This window comes from Manis pentadactyla, chromosome 8, assembly GCF_030020395.1.
Source record: "Manis pentadactyla isolate mManPen7 chromosome 8, mManPen7.hap1, whole genome shotgun sequence".
Lineage (NCBI taxonomy): Eukaryota > Metazoa > Chordata > Mammalia > Pholidota > Manidae > Manis > Manis pentadactyla.
In genome coordinates this window covers 64908986-64924355 of record NC_080026.1, presented here as the reverse complement: position 1 = coordinate 64924355, position 15370 = coordinate 64908986, and the positions used below count along the sequence as shown (strand labels likewise).

At 53.3% G+C, this 15370-nt stretch overlaps 1 protein-coding gene across 4 annotated transcripts in view; it reads right to left on the bottom strand.

The window, feature by feature from the left end:
* Positions 1-15370, bottom strand: part of RASGEF1A (RasGEF domain family member 1A) — a 78199-nt gene that overhangs the window by 14034 nt on the left and 48795 nt on the right. The window lies entirely within an intron of this gene.

The following is a 15370-nucleotide window of genomic DNA, read 5'->3' as shown; positions in this document are numbered from 1 at the left end:
CACCCTATGGAGCCTCAGCACTCGCAGGGTACAGAAAGGTAAGGGAAAGATGCTCAGGGTGGAGTCACCTCCCCCAGGAGGGTGGGCCCAGGCCATGCATCCTGGGCAGCCTCTGGGCTGTCCTTCCCACCTGACCCTGGCTCACCATGCTGCTCCTCCCCCAAGGCTCCCTGCCTGCGTGGGGGCCTCAGTCCTCAGTGACCATGCCCCTCTTGGGACCAGCCAATGCAGACCCTAGCAGGCCACAGGAAGGAGCGGCCAGGAAGGCCCATCCCTTCAGCTGGGGCGGTGACCCTTCCTATAGCAGCTAGTCTCAGGCCCCCACAACTGGATTCCCCAACTGCACAAGATCCCACATTGGCCATTTTTAAGTAACATTAATATAAGTGTACATAAGTGCACAGAAAACATGCAGCCCCCACAACCACACTAACATAGAGTTTACTGTGAGGGAGCTGGGCAGCAACTCCATGCTACATCTCGGTAAACTATTTGGTAACTTTTCTAAATGTCACGTACATCTATTTTGTCACTTTTAAAATAACTTTGCTTTAAATCTCTTGAATATAAACATGACCAATTTTTCCTGAACATATCTCCTCAGGCAAGGGAAACAAAAGCAAAAATGAACAAATGAGACTACATCAAACTAAAAAGCCTCTGTATAGCAAAGGACACCATAAGCTTCTCCAAAGAAGAAATTCAGATGGCCAAAAGGCACATGAAAAGATGCTCCACATTGTTAATTATCAGGGAAATGCAAATTAAAACCACAATGAGACATCACCTCACGCCAGTTAGGATGGCCAACATCCAAAAGACAAGGAACAACAAATGTTAGAGAGGATGTGGAGAAAGGGGAACCCTCCTGCACTGCTGGTGGGAATGTAAATTAATTCAGCCATTGTGGAAAGCAATATGGAGGTTCCTCAAAAACTAAAAATAGAAATACCATTTGACCCAATAATTCCACTCCTAGGAATTTACCTGAAGAAAACAAGATCCCTCATTCAAAAAGACAGATGCACCCCTATGTTTATCGCAGCACTATTTACAATAGCCAAGATACGGAAGCAACCTAAGTGTCCATCAGTAGATGAATGGATGAAGAAGAGGTGGTACAGATACACAATTAAATATTATTCAGCCATACAAAGAAAATAAATCCTACCATTTGCAATAACGTGGATGGAGCTAGAGGGTACTATGCTCAGTGAATTAAGCCAGGTGGAGAAAGACAAGTACCAAATGATTTCCCTCATTTGTGGAGTACAGCGACGAAGCAAAACTGAAGGAACAAAACAGCAGTAGACTCACAGACTCTAAGAAGGGACTAGTGGTTACCAAAGAGAAGGGGGTGGGGAGGAAGGGAGAAGGGGATTAAGAGGCATTATGATTAGCACACACAGTATAGGTAGGTCACAGGGAAGGCAGTACAGCACGGAGAAGACAAGTAATGACTCTATAGCATCTTACTACACTGATGGACAGTGACTGCAGTGGGGTGCGGGGTGGGGACTTGATAATACGGGTGAATGCTGAAACCATGATGTTGCTCATGTGAAACTTTCATAAGATTGTATATCAATGATACCTTAATTACAAAATATAAAATAAAATAACTTTGCTTTTTAGTGCAAGCAGGCTGTTTTGAAATCAGCACTTTTTATAAAGTCACCACATTGAAGAGGCTGGAGCAGGATGGAAGCACAGCCACCATCTGGCAAGCTACCTGAAAGGGCAGGCTTCCAGGAAGGGGCCCAGAATGACCTCGGGGAGTGGGCAGAGCCCACAGGGGCCAAGTGGGAGCAGCTGGCATCTACCCTGTGCTGGACCCACCCAGGGACGCTGCCTGGGGCTGGGTCTCCCTGACCTGGTGTCTTGCCCATTGCCACTCCTCTGTGTACTGAACCCCTTCCTTGTCCCTACTCCACCCCTAGCAGAGCCCACCCCTGCCCAGCTACAGCACTGAGGGAGGGTCTCCAGGCTCAGTGCCAAATAGGAGGACGTAGGCCCCCTGAGTAGGCAGGAATTCAGAGCACCTTTGGTTTGAATCCCAGCCCTGCAACAGGCCAGCTCTTTGTTTTTGGATGAGTCCTACCACCCTCGATTTCCCCAGCTATTAAACGGGGATGACGACAGGACCACCCTGCTGAGCCCTCCACCTGGTGCTTCCATGCCATCCCACCCAGCCCTGTGCTCCCTTCTGTTCCTGCTTGTGGGTCCTTTTCTCGCATCCTAGCAAGGCCTGTGTGCACTGCCCTCAGATGGCCCCACCTTGGGGAAGGGACACTGGGAGTGGAGCACCAGGCAATCTGGTGGGAGCACACAGCAGGGGGGAAGAAGGGAGCAGCTGCAGGAAGACTGCATACTTGGTGCCATCCCACAGGGACGCTAAGGCTAGAGCTGAATCATCTCCCCCACCCTCACCACACCGCTACGAGAGCAGCCATCACTCTGCACACACTGCAGACAGGACAAGGCGCAGAGGGGCTGTGACTGCCCAGGGCAAAGCTGGGGTGCAGCCTGCCGCATGGCCGCAAAGGCAGGGGGCTCGCACTCTGGGCTTTCTCTGGGCACTCAGCCCCTCAGAGCCTCAATTTCCTCATCTGTGAAACGGACACAGGAAGGCCACCATAGCGGCTGCTGGGAGGACTAACAGGGCCCACTGCACAAGGCCCTGAGGGGCGACTCCCTCAGGTGCCCCTGCTCTGGCTCCAGTGGGACACAGCTACCTGGACTGCTATGGACACATGGCCCAGAAGGGCCAGATCTGAGCATCCAAGCCTCAGGTCAGGCCTGCCAGGGGGCTCATGGGCAGTGTGCCTCATCCTGAGCGCTCACTCTCCTCCAGGCTGGGATCCTCAACTAAAGTTTTGCTGCCCACAGTGTGGCCCCTGCGAGCGGCGCCACCTGCGGATCATCTGGGGGCGCAGCCCCTCCCTGCTTGGCCTTGGAGTGCATGAGCCTGCAGGTGAGGGGGGACACCTCTCTCTGTGGCTGCCAGGCACCCCCCTGCCGTGTGTAGAGCCCCTTTGCCTAGCCCCCACCCAATACTGACTTGGCCCCCTGGGGACAGCACGGGGACTGTGGGTTCAGGCTGCCCAGGTGAAAACTGGAGCTGGATGTATAGGGACCCTCTCCCGCCTTGGCAGCTCCTAGCTGCCCCCAGGTCTATTCAAGGCTGCAAACCTTCTGCGGAGCCCTGGAAGTTCCCTGGGGCCAGGCTGAGGGTCAGGAGGATAGAGCTGAGGTGGATCAGCTTTCCACACCAACACCTGAGGCTGGTGCCTTACTGCCCCAAGTCAGCTGCAGCCAGCCTGGACAAAGCAGCAGCCCTTTGTGGGGAACAGGGTACAAACTTGCACCCAGTCTGCCTCCTGACTGCAGCTCCTGCCCTACAGGCAGAAAGGCAAGCACCTTCTAATTATGGATGCACTCAGCTCTTGCAGAAGCAGAGGAAAGTGAGTCACTGCCTCCTGGAAGCCAGGCCTGTGAGCATCCCACCTCCCACACAGGCTGGATGGGTGCCAGGCCAGGGTGGGCCCAGGTCAGGCCCCCAGGTGCAGGAGGGAAGCATCCCCAGCCAGCTCCAGACACAGTTGGCTCCAAGCTCCAAGGAAGCAGCCATGTGCCAGGGCTTGCCCATTTCCTACATGGATGGTGTGAGGCCCTATGCCCAAGACGGCCTCCCACAGAATGTAGGCTTTCCACTCCCACTACCCTGGAACCCCCACAGCTCTGATGGAGGCTCAGGTCCTCCTAGGAAGGGACACAGGGCAGCAAGGGAGGACAGGGGCCTTGAATTGGGAGGGGCCATGGCCTGCCCCATCCGTGGGCTCTCTGGAGCCCATGGGCTTTTTGGGCTCTAATGCCCAGCTCCTTGCTCCCAACTCAAACTCTGCCCTCCTGGACACATTTGGGGAAAGGGAGGCAGGACTCAATGAGCGTTCATTCCCCCACCCTGGGGTGTCTGCACAAAGCATGCTTCTCAGCTGCAGAGGGAGTAAGGGAGGAGTGGTGGGGGTGGCACAAGGGATAACTTGGTGGCCTCCGACACAGCCAGCTCTGCCTCAGCTGACAGTGGTGATAACAGCCCAGGGAGGGGACAGTGTCCTGCACAGCAGGACAGGAACAGTGTCAGGCCTCAGCAACTCTGAAGGGGAGCAACTGTCTTGGGCAGATTCCCAGGGCAGTCAGAGTTGGTCAGAAGGATTCTTTCTAGATCCTAGAGTCTGCAATTCTGGAAATTTCTGAGAAACCAACTTCTGAATTAAACAGTTAAAGTACAAGATTAGTCAAAAGAAAGCTTATCTCAGCTTCTATGTTTCTCAGACATGACCCTCTGAGCAATGGATGAAGGCTGAGGCCCTCACCCTGAACACATGGATAAAGTGCACATTGCCAGACATTCTGCATATGATTCTGGGAACTGATGAGCCCCCAAAAGGCCATCCATGCATGGCAAGTTAAGATTCCCAGCTTCCTGGAAATCAGGGCCTATCCTGCATGAGTCCCCAGGGATCAGCCAGAAGGTGGAGGAGGGGCACCAGTCAGCCCCCTGCCTCTGCAAGGGTGCTTCTTTTGGAGGCAGCACGTGGGCTTCTATTTTTTAACCTACTCAACAAAATGAATACTATTTTTAGCTCAGCAAGCTGCAGGGCATCACAATTAGTAACTGAAAATTACACCTCTTGCCAGTCTCCCCTCTGTTGGCTGGAGGAGAGAGAGAGTGCTTCTGGAGGGAGCTGGGTGACAGCCCTGTGCCCCCGCCCTGGTGGGGCACTTAAACAAGAAGGCAGCCTTTGGCAGAGATTTCAGGAGTGCATTATGGAGTTGTCTTCAGTTTCATCCCTGTTCCAGAAAAATCCAGACATGGTGGGAGCAGGGCAGCTGGGCAGGACCTCCATCAGCACTCAGAGACCACAACTGGAGAGAGAACCATGTTGGGTGCTTGGACCAGGGCCACCAACACACAAGGTGAGCTCTGCCAGGGACCACTGGGCCTCCTGACTCCATCGGTAGAATGGATCCAATCACCCTTCTAGGGCTACCTGGTTCTCTGAAATCATTTGCACTGGGGTCAGGTTGGAGCTGGGGTGTTCCACAGAACCCTACTGCTGTCCACCCATGCACCCGATCATCAGTCACAAATGTTAACAAGTACCTGCCCAGATCCCAATGGAGCCCCACCAATGAAGGAACAGGGCTCTCTGTGCCCCACAGAGCAGGCTGTGGCTGGCATGCACCATGACTACACAGAAACAGATGCGATTCGGTAAGTTAGGGGTGGATCCGGGCTCTGGAAGCGGGACAAGAAGGTCCTGAGTGTGGGGGCAGGGCAGACGGTAACGCCAAAGGAGTGGAGGGAATGGCCCCTAAGGAGGTGAGATGTGAGCAGCCTTGAAGGTGATTACTGGAAAAGGAAGAGCCCTGTGAGCAGCGGGAAGGGCTGCGGCCAAGGCCTTAGTGCCCCCAGGCCTGTGGGCCTTCCATCCCACTGATTCTCGGGACCCGTTTTCCCTGGAGCACTCCCTGCCTGCTCACTCACTCCTGAACAAGAATTTCCAGACAGTCCTGCGAAACCTGGGTCTGCTCGGGTGCCCCCTCCTTCCTCCAGCCCCGTCCCCAGTCAGGCCGCGAGGAGCTTCACAGCCCCGCCCCCAGCCCAGCGGCGGCGGACCTAGCAGATGTGGGCAGGGCCTCGGTGGGCGGAGCCTTATGGGCGGGGTGCGCTCCCTGCGCCCCGTCCTGCATCTGCGCGGGCCTGGGGGAGATGGGGACCTCCTCCTGCGGGCTGCCTGCCGGCAGTGCCCCTTACTTGCGGCCCTCCTGGGAAATGGCAGGGACCCCTTCCGGGGCAGTCTGGGGATAGGAATAGAATTAGGGGGCCCCGACTCCACACAGCAGGGAATTCTAAGCAGGAGGTGGCGGGTCAGACCAAATTGGTTAACGAAACGCTTGTGTAAATGCATCCCTCCGCACACATACTTAACAGGATTCCTTGTGCAAATGCACACCTTTCGGTAAAGCTTTAGTCAGTGCTTTGCGTACTGGGGATGCTGACCTAACTCTGGACCCTCTCTAGTCACATGACCTGAGGGAGTGGGGTACTCCTGTCAGGAGGCCATCAAGACACTGAAAGTGGCATCGACTGAAACGCTGTTCACTAAATTATAACTGAATCTACCAGTTGGGGGTAAGGGGAAGTAGAAAGCTGGAGGTCCAGTGGGTGGGCTGAGGGGCCCCCCTCACCTGCTGGCTCAGCCACCATAGGGAGGGTGAAGTGAGGGCCTCACACTGGGCACAGCCACCCTGTACGCACTAGTGGCCAGAGGCTGGGGGCCTCCCTTCTGCAGCAGGGCACGTGGCAGGAATAAGGCCTCACACCCCAGGCAGGACAGGTCAGGGAGCAAGGCACCTGTGCCTGCTTGGTGCCCCCAACATCCCACTTAATCCCTGTCCTATGATCCTGCTGTTTCCTAAGTAGGCTCACAGACCAGAAAATGCAGCAAAAGCCAGGAGGGCCAGTGGACAGGCCACTTCACGTGGGCCTCCTGAGTCCCGTACCAGTGCAGGGCACCAGAGGAGGGGAAGAGACCTAGAGAGGGCACTGCCTTCCTGGATCCCACTGACAGCCAGGGAGCCTAGAGTCAGGGCCAGCTGTGGGGGTGGGGTTTGGAGGCCTGGCCGGGGTGAGGGTGGGGTGGGTCTGAGGGACACTGTGACATGGGGCACCAGAAAGCCTCCCCTCTGGGGTCCTCCCTGTCCCCACGTCTCTAATACCCCTGCCATGGCAAGCTCAGTGTTTCAGCCCACCACACACTCACACTCACTCACACACACACACACACACACACATCCCTCCGCCTCCCACCTGGGACCTGAGTTTTGTGCAGCCAGGGCTGCAGTCCCCCAGGGTGAGTAAGAACTGTTTAAGAGAGTGTGGCTTAGCTCACTATTATTTTCAGAGATAGCAGTGGGTGTAAGAGGTTCCAGGAGTCAAGACCTCATAAGCCAGACATTGCCCCTGCTTTCAGGGTGGCTCTAGGCCTGTCCTCTTGCTCAGCTGCTCAGATTCTGGGCCACTGGGAAGTGTAGCCCTGCTGCCCATCCACCTCCGGCTCCTCCACCCCAGGGATGGAAGGGCCCTCTCCCAATGACCCACAACAACAGAAGGGTACAAGCAGCCACTAGCCTGAACTCAAGACATTCCTAAGGCAGGAAGCTTCTTCCTGGGGGCTGTCTCCAAACACAGTGCTCAGATCTTACTGACTTTGAGCTGGAATGTGTCTTCCTTAAGTTCCAAAGAACTCTGGTCCTGTCTGCTAGGGCCACATCCCACAGATAGCTGGGCTCTTGCTGCAAGCATGACCTGGGGGCCAGCAGGCTGGCAGTGAGGCCTGGCCACCCCTTGAGCTGGGAGCCAGAGCTCTCCTCTGTAAAGGACACTTCCAGCACCTGTTGGCACAGGTGGTAATGAGCATGCAGTGAGGCCACCCTGCTCAGGACATGCTCAGTACCTGTGGGCCTGGGTGGAATCAGAACTGCAGGACGCTAATGGGCCCTTGTCCTGAAGGTTACCTGTTGCCTTCCTACACACAGATTACAGGGGCTGGTGCTTTCCCTCTCCCTGATCCCACCTCTGGGGCCCCTCTCACCTCCCCATACCAGGACAGTGGGCCCTTCCAGAAGACAGGGAGGAAGTGGAGAGGAGCTGCCTCCTGCTTCCAGGCGGGCAGATCCATTGACCTGGGTGCACTGCCCCATCATGGCATGTGGGGCCTAGGGCTGGCTGTAGCCCAGGGTGCTGCTTGGCCCCTGCCCAGGGTGAAGAGTGGCAGGTGTGACACACCTCTTTAGCCCTCACCCCTGCACCCTCTGCACCTCCATGGACTTTCCAGCAGGGGAGTCCTTGGGACATGGCTGGCCCCATCTCTGCAGGTAAGGCCATAGGGGCACCCTGCAGCTCCCGCCTCTCCATCCTTCCAGCCCCATGGGCATCGGGGGCTAGAAGGCGAGGGGTGATGTTTTGCATAAACCAAGCTTCAAGCAATCATGTTCACAAAAGCCATAGGGAGAGCCATGTTTACCTTTGTGTGTACCTCTGGGCCACCAGGGCAGCCCCAGGGCCTGGCAGAGGGCTACAGTCCAACACCAGCCAGGGGGCTGTTGCCATGGGAACCAGAGCACAGTAGCACCTCGCTGGGCACCTTTTCCACAAAGGCCTGGCCCAGGAGTGACGTTGATAATTAAAGCTTTGTTATAGATGCATGATTCATTTTTTTCCTTCTTAATTCCTTCAACCAAATACTATTCGAATTGACTAAAGGAATCTTGCCATCTCCTCTCTACAAACCTAAATACAAATTCTGCCAAGACCAGGATTTTCCCTCTTCTATTTTTCCTCCTCCTTTTCTCCTTTTCTGTCCAGTCAGCTTTTTCTGGTGGCTATTCAGTAGACAACATGTCATTGTCCACCAATAACCATTCCATTATTGAGCGCTGAGAGGCCCAAGGACAGAGCAGGCAGGATTTCAGAGAATCCTGCCCTTTCCCAGCAGGGTAGCAGCTGGCATGCTGGCCTCCCACCCAGGGCCCTATGGCTGGTGGGTTGAGGGGGATGCCCCACCCCTTCACCTGTGGCCTCCTTCCCTCTTGGGCTGATTCCATCAGATTCCACTGGGGTCACCAGGGCACTCCTGCATGTGGGCAGACAACTCCTGGCAGCTGAGCTGGGTGCAGGCTTGGATGGGAGAGTGCAAACAGATAAACTTTGAAGGCTGTCCTGTCATGTCTGGGAGTCCCTTCAAGGTTCCCCGGAGGAGGGGGACTTGTGGCAGGGTGCAGATCCCCACCTCAAATGAAATGGCTCTTCTGGGACCCCCTTACTATGTGGGACATTCATGTGAGACTGCAACTAATCAGTCTGATGCAGTCCCTAGTACCCCACCACCTTCATCAGGTAGGAGGACCCCAGGTTGGTCCCAGGGGAAGTGTCCTACCCAGGCTTCCCCCATGCCAGGAGCCTCAGGGCATGGCCATGACGGAGCCAGACAATGAGGGGGCTGTGCCAGAGCTGAGGGTCCTTGAGAGGCAGAGGGCTGGCCTCCTGGGACAGATGCATAGGGTGGGGACAGGCCTTGGCTCAGGCCTTTCCAGGAGTGGGTGTCACCCTCCAGCCCCCAAGGATCCTGGGGTTGCTGGGAGATGGAAAAAAGAATGTACGTCTCTTTTATTTTCAAATGACATCTAATTAGGCTGAGCAACGATTTTCCTTTGTGTTTAAAAACAAATAAAAATCAATTTCCTTTGCTTGAATTGTCATCCTCCTGGCAGTCGCCCAGCGTGGCGCCCCTGGGACCTGCTGCACTGTGGGAGGATTACTGCACCAGCTGTGTGTAGAGGACGGGGATGCCCCCACTCTCTGCTCCTGCTGGGCCTGGAGAGCCATGGCCTTGTCTAGTGGCCACAGCCTCTCAGAAACAGGACCAGGACACATGTCTTAACTTCCAACAAAAATGTCTGCCACTCCTTGTGCCACTCCCTGTCCACAAGCAACTTACCTGCCACATGCCCTGTGTCCCCTGGCCCTGAGGGCTTGCAACCAAGTTTCCAGAACCTGGCCAGCTCCCGGGGCACCAGCAGCATAGCTGCCTGTCGCCCCCAGGATGTCCCACTTCCCCACACGCTGCCCCAACAAGCTGCCCACATGCAAGCTGCCATCCTATTTTCCAGATAAAGGAAAAAGGGCCCAAAGGGACAAAGTCATCAGCGCTAGGTCTTACAGCTTCAAAGTGGAGGAGATGGGATTCAAATCCTAGGGAGTATGACTACCACGATCTGACGTGAAAACCAGGACCATAGCGCAGGCTCAGAAGAAGGGAGAGCAGGTGCAAAGCAAAGACAGGTAAAAGCCAGCCAGGGCTCCTGTGAGCTGCACAAGGCCTGGCCCAGAAGGAGCCACCTGCTTAAAGTGTGCAGAGCAGGACCAGTGAGCACAGCACTGCAGTGGGAAGAGGGGACTGGGCCATGGTCTGAGGGCCAGCCATGCATGCATGTGCCCCCAAGGGCCCCATTTAGGACAGCCAGATTCAGGCCTCCCTGCAACCTCACTGCCAAAGAGTGACATCCACAGAGGGCTTTCCACCTACTGGGCATCCTGCACAGCCCCACAGTGCCTTCCAAGGCATATTGTCCCCTTTCCAGAGGAGGTGCAGCTCAGAAGACTATGGACAGCCGGAGGCCACATGGTTCAGCAGGGCAGAGCTGGAAGCCAGCCCAGGTTTCTCTCCTGCAGTCTGGTTCTTCCTGCCAAGGGTTGAACATGAAAGGCAAACTTCTGAGAACACGCCTGCCCTACTGTGCCCAGAAAACGGGCCAGGTGCTCAAGCACAATGCAGCGAGAACCTCTTCCCGGACCAGTCAGATAAGCAGAGTGACCAACAACTAGAACTTCCTTCAGTCCCTGACAAGTGGTAGATCCCCAGAGATGAGTGGTAGAAAGGAATGAAAATACTGCAGTGCATTCCCTAGAAATGGGGGAGTGGAAACACAAAGAGACAAATACATGAAATACCATGCCCTGAAAACAGAAAGGCATATTCTTCTATCCAGAATACTCATTCACATTGTTCATACATCATATCACCAGTGAAACCTGGATAGAGTCCCCAAACAGAAGTGTACAGGTGACAGAATAATGTAGATTAGCTGGATATTCATAAACAAAAGGTGGACAAAAAAATTGACCCACTTGAAAAAAAAACTTCCCTAAATCATATTCATGATAACAAGCAATCAAAACTCCAATTACAAACACTTTGGAAAAATAATCCTTATAAGAAAACTCCTTATGAAATTTGACATGGTCAAAGCCTGTACTCAGAGAAAAATTCAGACTTCAATATATTTTAAATAAACAAGAAAAAACAAGAACAAGTGAACTAAGCACTTGACTCAAAAAAGAGCTTCTAAGCAATACAGACCTACAACAAAGCAAACTGGAAGAAAGAGAAATGAAAAGATAAGTTAGTGTATTTAATGATGGAAAGAATAGAACTTGCTAATTAAATTCAACATAAATTTGAAGATACAAATTAAAAAGATAAAACTCTGAAAATTCTAAAAAGTCAAACCTCTGGCAATTCTAATAAAAAAAAAGGAGGTTGGCAGAGAGGGAAAGAAGAAAAGAGGAAGAGACTAAATGCAAAAACACAGCTATTAGGAATGTAAAAAGTAATCTGATCACAGACATGGAGAAGAAACTTTGAAAGAATAGACTATAAATCTGTGCTAAAAGGTCTGAAAGCATTTTGAACTGGGATTTTATCTAGAAAACATAAATAACCAAAATAGACAAAAACGTTTAGGACCCCAAAAGACCTATAACCATAGTACAAATTGAGTAAGCTGTCAACCAACTGAACCTCAGGGAAAAATAAAACCAAGTGCTGGCTGAGACAGTTTCCAAAATGAATTATTTTAAGCCTTGGAGAATAAAATATTATATGATATTTAAACTATTTCAACTACACAATTCATATTGAAAACCTTTCCTATTCACTTTATGAAGCTAACATAACCATGATTTATAAATGTGACAAAATGTTCCCTAATAGAAAAGTATGGATAAATTCTGGCCTATGAATATAGATGAAAAATATCCTAACATACCAGCAGCACAATGGAGCCTGACCCAGTGGGATTTATTCCAGAAACATGAGGATGATTTAGCTCAGAGAAGCTAAGAAGTCAACACATTAATAAGTCCAAGGAGGAAAGAAATTTGATGATTTTGCTAGATATACAACAGCCTTCGATGAAACTGAGTATCTATTCTTGGTGTACACTCTTGGCAATTAATGCAGGAATGGAGTGTACTATTCATGAGGAAGAACATCTATTTGAAATTTAGGGCCAATTTCAGACTTCACAGGAAAACATTATAGGCCTTCTCATTAAGTGAAGATCAAGCCAAGGACAACTGCTATTATATAATGCTTCTTTGTGCCTTTAAAAATACACAGTAAGAAAATAAATAAACGATACATTAGAAATAAAGAAGTAGAATGTTCCTTATGTGAAGGTAATATGAATTATTTCTCGGGTTTTCCAGGAAGCCAAACTGAAAATCTGTTCAAACTAATAAGAGACTACAATTACCAATTACCTAACATATATTTTTAAAAATCAATAGTTTACCTATCTACCTCCCCTAGGTATAGCAGTCCCCAGCCCCAAAGACATCCCCCCTCAGCCCATGTAGAGCAGGCGCTGTGAGGTCCACTCTGGTGGCAGTAGGGGGAGGGACGTGTGTGAGCAGGAGCCTGGATGTGTGGGTCCCTGGGACCACCAGGCTGTGCAGATCTCCCAGCCACTGGCCAGGGCCACACTGTCCGCAGTGGTCCTGCTCTGCTGCGGAGGTCAGCCACCCAGCCTGCAGCCCCTTTCCTGGCCACATGACCAGGACACAGCCCCATTCCACTCTCTGGGCCAGGCACTGCCAGTTTCCAGCCTCCTCCAGGAACCTGCCATCCCTCTTCTGAGGAGCTGCCTTGGCTCTGGTGCCTGCAGGGAAGCCAGTCCCTGGGGTCGGCCAGCCCCAGAATGAATGTCGGCTCCCCGGGCTCCTGGTGCTGCAGCAGCCTTAGACCTCAGGCCTAGGCTTCCACTTGTGTCACTGGAACAGCGACCTCGTAAGGGTAAAAGGAGACCCTCGAGCTGACTTACATGTCCTATGACTCACACTCTCCGGTGCCACCATGGACAGGGGGTGGCTCTCGTGGCAGCCACAGTGACATTTGGGAAATGCTATGGGCTTGGCCCCAGCCAGGCTGGCAGGTGTGAGGGGGACAGTGAGGGTGGGTTATTCCTCTGGAGGCTGAGACACAGGGCAGTGGGTTTGCCAGAGAAACCCCACTGGCAAACTGGTGACACCTGACCACAGGGCCAGAGCCCTTGGGATCCGCAGGGCTCCAGAGGGGAGAGAAGCTGGTGCCTTCCTCCTCCAGAGACCCTGGCGCATCGTCCATATGCTCCCACTGGACTGCTCACCCAAAGGCCCCTCAGCCTGTCTGCCTCAGGATTCCCCCTTGTCCTGGAACCCCCAGGGACCAGCTAGCCCAGAACCTAGCAGAGTAAAGGCATCCTGGCCTGGGAACCAGTTCTGATTCCTGACCTCCTAGCTGAATGCAGGCAAGCCATGGGCTGGGTGCAGTCTCCACATGTGTAAAACAAAGAAGCAGGAATAGGCAGTCTCTATGGGCTATTTTCAGTCCTCGTATTTGTTCTTTCCCTTACTGTTTCAGTCAACAAACATCCACAAGGCCCTGTTGACCTGTGCCACACACTTGGAAATAGAAGAGCCCAGGGACCTCAGTGTCTGCCAGGAGACACAGATGTAACCCCAAGGTGCAGTGTGAGCAATGCAGCATCAGGGGTCAGTGCTGGGTGCTAAGGAGGTATGAGAGTGGGGGAACTAACTCTGTAGGGAGAAGTCAGGGAGGGCAGCCTAACGGAGGTGATTTTAAGGTGAGCATCTGAGAATGACCAAGGGTTTTCTGGCGGATTAGAAGGAAGAGCGAGGAGCTAGACCGGTTCCCTGGCTAACACCACAGTCCCAACAGAGCCAGCCCGCCTCTGCTCACTCACCAGCAGCTCCCCTGGAGGGTGAGGCCCAAGGAGCTCCGAGGAGTGGCACAGGCAGCTTCACAAGTACTTCAGCTCTGTCTTGGGCCACTTCACTCCTGAGTCAAATCCTACCCATCCCAAAGCCAGTGTGTGACTCCTCCAAGTGACCCTTCCAGACTGCACAGCCCCCAGAGACTACATCACTGTGATCTCTGTGCTTGGTGGGGAACAACCCACCCACGGGGCTACCCTAGTGCTCCTGTGCCGGGTCAGCCTCCAACACACACAGTAGCCAAGTCGACACAAGATGCTGCAGCCACCTCAGCTTACTCTGCTTGCCCTGGTGGGCTCACATGAAGGTCCCCCACCAGCAGGCAGTCCCAGCAAGACAGGGCATGGTTCCTGGAGCAAGCTGGGCCCAAGGCCTCGCTGTCCAGAGCCAGCAAGTACCAAAGTAAGCAGTGTGGCCAGGGGGCAGCAAGGGGCCCACAGGATGGAGCAAGCTGGGGCCCCATATTAGCACTCCAGCCAGACCTCTCCCTGACCTCTAGACTGCCCACCCCACCTAGGCAGCATCTACCTGAGGGTGTCGAATGTCCAGGGCCCTGCACACCCACCTGCATCCTTTCCCTTCCTGGAACTGGCCTACCTCCTCGCCATCTCTGCCACCAGCAAAGCCTCTCATTTTACCTCCAGAGTATGTCTGAAACAGGCCTGCTCTGCTCATCTAGCTGCTCCCTTCCTTGTCTGAGCCCCTGGGCCACTGCACTGGCCCCACTCTCTTCCCCCCCCACCCCCTGCTCCAGTCTGGCCCCTGGACAGAAGTGACTTCCTCTTCAAAGCCCTTTCTTGGTATGGCCTCCCCTCCTAATGTCACTGATCTCCTTTCTCCCTCTGTCAGGGCATCAAACACATGCCTCCCCCCACCACCCCACCCAAGTACAAACAGCACCCCCTCGCAGGAAGCCAGTGTAACGTGTTGGTCCCCTGCTGGCCAGGCTGAGCAGAATTGTCATTACTGTTCTTAGTGAAACTGAGTGGAGCCATGTGACCCATCTGGCTTAAGAAAGTCAACTAGAAGTGATATGTGGCACTCTGAGCTGGGGTATTAAAATGCTAGTGCAGGTGTCTCTCTCCCCTCTGTCAGGGGGCTTGTCAGCCCAGGGCCCTGAGTGAGGAATGCTTGGAGCATGGCCCAGCCAACCTGGGGTGGGCACATGAGTGGCAGTTACACGGTATTGCTGTAAGTCACTGGGTTTGGGGAGTTGTTTTCTTACTGTGGATAACCTAAACTGTCCTGACCCATGCACCCTTGATATGTTCTGGTCCTCTTTCCAGCTTTACTTCTTCTCTTTAGCACTTACCACCATGTAACATTCCATGTTTTATTGACTGTGCTTTTTTTCCTGCCTCCCTAGCTAGAAGGTGAGCTCCATGAGACAGGATGTTGTATTTGGTTCCCTACTGAATCCACAGAGCCTGCACACAGCAAGTGCTCAAGACATGGGTGCTGCATAAGTGAATGAATGAAGGAACAAGTGAGTCCTGCTTCTTTGGCACAGCCAGGCCCTCGTCTGCACCCACAATCTGCCCTGGGCCTGAGGTCCCAGGTCTGTGCCAGTCAGCAACATGCTAAGGGGGCTTGGAGCAGCCGCAGCACCCTGCCTCTGAACCACACTGCCTGTCCATCTCAAGGGGAGCATTTTAACAGGCATGGAAATGCAACACTGCCTCATGC